General features: G+C 40.6%; 1 long non-coding RNA gene across 1 annotated transcript in view; it reads right to left on the bottom strand.

Annotated features, from left to right (window-relative positions):
* Nucleotides 1–2581: 2581 nt before the first annotated feature.
* LOC139008063 (uncharacterized) overlaps nt 2582–6000 on the bottom strand; it is a 35555-nt gene continuing 32136 nt past the window's right edge. The window contains exon 4 of the long non-coding RNA XR_011471089.1: nt 2582–2642. This is a non-coding gene — a long non-coding RNA (uncharacterized lncRNA). The remainder of the gene's footprint in view (nt 2643–6000) is intronic.

The raw sequence follows: 6000 nt of genomic DNA, 5'->3' as shown, positions 1-6000 counted from the left end.
AGGATAGTGCCGGTGTCATAGCATCTGTTCTCGAACATAATTTCTGCTATGTTAAAGCCTTATGTACAGAAGAACAAGGTAAACATAGAATACAGGGTGGGGCAAAAGCAGGGTTACAGCTGTGAGTATGCGAAACAGTTTATTCTTGTATCATTATTCATTAATTATTGTTTTATTTTTATACAAACAACTGTAAACCTACCTTTGCCCCACCCTGTATAACACTAAATTACTCTAAGCAATAGTTATCACAAGAATAAATGCAAAAGTTATACCATAGATGTTTTTAATGTTCTCATGAAAAGGTTCTAATACATCAATCTGCTGCTGATTTCACATTGTTCTCCACACTTTGCCCATTCAAAATACACATATTGAAGTGCTATAGCCACAGTTTAAAATTATGCATTAGTAAGAAAAAGAAAAATTTAGGAAAAAAGAACATGTGTTTGTTTCTCATTATCTTTAGTTTAATTATAGTTTGGGTCATAGAGTCTAGCTTTCTAAAGGCTAATGGGACTCAGAGAAGCTTACCCGCGGTTTGGTTAAGGTGTGGACCAGTCACCGTATATCCTGCCGAGAGCATCATTAAGCCATGCCTGGCTCTGATTGCACCCATAAAATGCCTGTGCCCAAATGAATTTCAAATAAAGCTTCCTAAAGGGACCAGAGCCTATTACACCGCTTCCTCCTGAAACCACAGGCAGGGTCTGGGAGATGACACTGACGAAACTCCTCATACAGGCTTTCCTTAATAAACCAAACAATTTCAAACCCTGAGAGACAGATAACATTAGCAGAGGCAAGGGGACAGCCAGATTAGGAAACTAAAGTTCTGAAGCAAACAACATTTCTTACCACTTTCCCTCATCAGGCCAAGAATCACAGTGCTAAACAAAGGGAATTGTTTCAATAAATGATGCCTTCACCATGTCAACCTGTTGTCGGGTTAACCCCTCAGCAACCATGATATCAGATAACGCTGCCCCCCAACAAATGATAGGACCTGTGACCAGCACATGGCTTGCTCACACTCCCCTCAAAAAACAACGGGAAAGGGATGCTTCTCAGCCCTCAAGATTCAGTCTCTGATTGGGAGGGGTGCATTTCTCCAGCTGCACTCCTTGTCCTGCACTCCCACCTCCTCACCTCCAGGGGGCAGCAGAATCCGCCTTCCCAAGGGGTTGGCAGGGAAACAGCACATCGGAGGTCTCAGCAGAGTTTCTGCTTCTGACAGTCCCTGACTCAACCAATAACTTAAAATCCCTGTGTCTTGGCTCTCTGGTCTGTAAAATGGGATAATAGTTCTTACTTTATAAGAGTCTTGTAAAGATTAAATGAAGCAATGTATGTCAAGGGCTTGACACAGTGCCTGGCACATGAGAACTGTGTAGATGTAACCACCCTAAATAGGGCAAGAGTAAATACTGGAGTGACCCAGAGTGAGCCTGAGGCAGATGATGGTGTGATCACGTTCAAAGTCACTTCCAGGCTCTGCAAGTGCAGGTCAGTGTCTCTCAAGCCATTTTGTAGAAGTCACCTTTACTGCTAAGTGAGTGCGTGCCCTGGGGCTGGGGGAGGCTGCAAAATGCGTTCTTACATTTTATGTTAGAAATTCATGTCTTTCTAATTTGCTCTCAAGCCAATTTGTCTTTGCTTTCATGTAAAAATAATATTGCCCCTCCTAAATCTCTGAGAAAATTAAATCTCTAAGGAAATGTGCCATGATTAAATTGTGACTTTGCCTACCCCTCGGCACCTTCCCCACACACTTCAGGATAAATGTGCCTCAATTTGCTACCCATGGGGAGTTGTCTTTCCATTAGCACAAATGATTGTATGGGTCCACGATGAGGTATTGCAGCATCTCATTATAAATATATAACCTGTGAGTCCCAGAGAAGCTGAAGGAACGTCTCTAAATTACTGTGGGAAAGAATGTGCTGAACCAGGGACCGGCCCTTTGGGCTCAGCCACCTTCCTCATAAACCTCATAAAACAGAGAACAATGCCTTTGGGTACAAAGTTAGAACAGCCAGAATTCTAAAATGGCCTTAAAGGAATTACAAGCATTGTAGGCATCTTAAGGGAAAAGCATCTCTTAATGCCGTAACATTTAGGAGAAGGGCCTGCCATTTCCTAAACAGAATCACTTACAACAAATCAGGTAAGTCTTCTATGGCTCAGCTGGGGAAGAAAGATAAGGAGTTTGCATAAGACAACTTCATAAAAGCCACATTAGCCAAATTTGTGTTTAAATAAAACACAGTGTTTACAGATCAGATTGGCCATCTGTACAAGATTGCTTCTTAGCCTAAAAAAGATGCCGATTCTGACTGGCCTGTAGCCCTTAGATAGAAGTAGCCATTGCATAAACATGGCCATTGTAAAATAACATCTGAATTCAAACAAGCACTATATCAAAGGATAAATGCTCTGTTTGCCTTTTAAAATAAAATATTAGAGTGATTCTTATATGAAACGTCAAGTAATATCCATGATATGCAAACCTAAAAGAAAATATTCAAGTTTCCTGCTACAGTAGTGATGACCAGGTACTTACCTCTAAGGGGAGCTACAGGCTTTTCCTTGCCGGGGTTCTTGTTCCAGCATTAAGAAGGGTTCAGGAAATCTGGAGAAGGCTGTGCGGAGATTAAATAGGAGTTCAGAGATGAAAGATAATTTTGAAAGGCATTTGGGGGTCAGAGGAGCTTAGTTTAAAGGAAACTAAGATCTAAGATCTAATTCTCAGGTCTCAGGTCTAAGGTCTCCTCGTCCCAGGACCCCATGCTTTTTATTAACACAAATTGTCCTGAGGCGAGGCAGAGATATACACTTCAAAGGGTCAGGGTTTCCTCCAGAGTCCATTGTCAGAATGGGGGAATTAGCCTACGGCTGTTCAGGTGTTTGGCCAGTAGGAGGCAATAACATGCAGATTAAGATGCCCTGAGCAGCCAAGCAATCATCCGTTTTCAGGTTTGGGGAAATGCCTTCAGCCATTCCCAGATGCAGCCCTGCTGTCATGCTGGAATTGGTCTCCGGCATTCCTCTATTCCATCTCATTATGTCTGACTTCACTGACAGTCCTTGTGCCTCTCCACGTAGGAAAAGATATCTTGCTCCACACTCTTCACACACACACACACACACACACACACACACACACACACACCAAAGAGACAGTGAAAATGTGGGCAGGCCTCCAGAGAAAAAGGCTCTGGGCAAACCATGGGTCCAACAGCCCTATCCAAGGCACCAGGTGGCTATTCTTCTCTGGGGATAAAGCAGAATTATTATCAAACACAGTGCTTTTCTGGAGAGTCCCCTTGGCAAGTCCCTCAAACCAGCAGCATTAGCAGCAGGTAATGATGGACTAGTCATATCCCGGCCATAACTAGCTCCTCCTCCAACACATGACTATTGATGAGGGCGTTCAACTCTAGTATTTGTGATTACAGACATATATTGTTATTTTGTTATTTTTTTACTTTACATATTTACACTAGCATTTCCCAAAGTGTATGTCGAAGAACACCAGTTTTATGCTAAGTTAACAAACGTTATGTAAATGAAGGGTTCCCTAAGAAAAAGTTTAGGAAACACTGTTCAACTAAGTTCAAAAATGTTCTTTACTTCAGGTCCTCAGGTGTCTCCTCTCAGATTCCCCCTCAGGTGGGAATCGTTGCTCCAATGGTAGCATAATAGAAGTGAGATGTATCCCAATGAAATATTAGAGTGTAAAAATTATTAAGAATCAGAAGTAGCCCTAGCCGGTTTGGCTCAGTGGATAGAGCATCGGCCTACAGACTGAAGGGTCCTGAGTTCGATTCTGGTCAAGGGCATGTACCTTGGTTGTGGGCACATCCCCAGTGGTGTGTGTGCAGGAGGCAGCTGATCAATGCTTCTCTCTTATCGATGTTTCTAACTCTCTATCCCTTTCCCTTCCTCTCTGTAAAACATCAATAAAATATATTTTTTTTTTAAAAAAGAATCAGAAGTATACGACTGTGGTTTCCCAAGTAAGGTTATATACCCCCCAGAAAATGTTTTAAGATAATAGAATTTCTGTTTATATTTTATCTCAAAAATGAGAAATTAGACTTTCTTAATATTTAATATACAGAATGAGAATAGTACATGCATACAATTCAAAAAAGAATACGCACACACATTGTAGAGAGACATTTAAATTTCAAAATATTTTGCTGATAGGAGGCACAATTTAAAAGTTGGGAGACCGTTGGCATAGAGAAAATTATGCTTCGGAAAGCATATGTCAGGGTAATTAGAAGATAACTTAGACAGATGTGAGCCTGCGGCCCAATAATGGTCTCCCATTGTCAAATGAATGCCAAGATGAACTAAACTTATTTCTGAAACGGTTCCACACTATGATAAGGACAAATCTTCACATTCTGCTAAAACTGTCACTTGAGTAGCAAATAACAAACATTTGGACTAGGATAGCAGCTAAGGAAGAAAGAAACAAAACTAAAAAAATAAAAATAAAAAGCTTTTAATACTATTAGGATCAAGATGTGGGTTCTCTCCTCAAAAATATCAGCTACGTCTGAATTTGGATAGTATTTTTCAGTCAAAACAAATATTTATCAAGAGTAGTCTAAACACATTCACTTTAAAAGATAGTGTGAATATGTTGTTTTTGAGTATCTGAACATTATGGACCACATGGCCAAGCTTGGAACTTTCGTAATAATCCTTGTCTTAGTTTTGCCTAGTTTGGTATCAAGCATGTGGTCTCCAGAGTCTTAAATGCTGCTGAGCAGTCATCGCCACATCAGGTGATTCAATAGCTCATCCTGCAACTAAGAAAACATGCGGGACTGACTCTGGTTCAACACAACCTTCTCTGCATGCCCTTCTGATCAGCAGGCTCCGGACAAGGGCACAGCCCCAGGCTGAGCATGTCCCTGAGATCATGGCCTCCCCTTCAGTCTACGCTGAAGAAGGACCAGGAGAGAGTAACTGAGAATTGAAACAGGACCCTCAGCTGGCAAAATTGTGCCATGACTCACACAAAAAATAAACCGAAGGAAATTGTGGCCTGCAAGACGAACGACCTAAGTTCATCAGGATCATATCTTCCAAGCTAAAGCCACAGAATCACCTAGTTTACAAATCAGACCAATCCCCACACCAAGACTACCCTGTGGCTAACTCTAGTTCCCCAACCCTAGAAGCATCCCTCCCTGACTTGCCTTTTGGTGTGCATGTTTCCCTACTAAAAAAACAAAACTATTAAACCTTTTTTTTTTTTAATATAGATATGTTTTTGAAGGTCTTTGGTCAGTGGGTCTTAACAAAGGTCACAAAGTTACCTGGCCACATGCTGAATCTTAATAAACAGGGTTTGTGGATAAGGATTATTTTTTAAGCAAATAAAAAGGACCAAAAAAAATCAAAAGAAAGAAGAAGAAAGAAAATTGGGCTGCTTCTTGGACAATATCCAATTCTTAGGCCCTGGGGTCTCCTGACCTATGCTGCTTTCAGTGACCAGAGTGATATTAAGGTTCTTTGTAAAATGATTTGATGCCTAGATAGCCTATGCCCACCCCCAGGATCTTTCCATATTATAAGCAATTAGCAGGTGCTATGCAAATATCTGCAAAAATAGCAATAGCAGTACATAGTCGTATATGTACAGTTACTTATATGTTTACTTTTATGGCATTGCCTTATTTGAGATCATTAATGACCCCAGAGTTACTCTTCTTTTAGAGACAAAGTCTGAAAGGATCTAGGTAACTAAATCAGTGTCAAACCACTTAAAAAGTGGAACCAGAACACAATCTCAGTTACTAACCACCATGATAAGTCCTTTCCATTTTTTTCACAGACTTTATAAAACAAGAACCTAGGTCACTTTGTGTATAGTGCTATAAAAAAAAAAAATTAGGAGGTAAGTCATTGTTCTGTGTACAAAAAACCAGAATTGCATTGAAGTTGCCTTTTTAAAAATGCTGTGGAGTTCTTTGGCCT

Source organism: Myotis yumanensis, unplaced genomic scaffold, assembly GCF_028538775.1.
Source record: "Myotis yumanensis isolate MYYU_CA2020_CCGP unplaced genomic scaffold, mMyoYum1.0.hap1 SCAF_4, whole genome shotgun sequence".
NCBI lineage: Eukaryota > Metazoa > Chordata > Mammalia > Chiroptera > Vespertilionidae > Myotis > Myotis yumanensis.
This window is presented reverse-complemented; position numbering and strand designations above follow the sequence as displayed.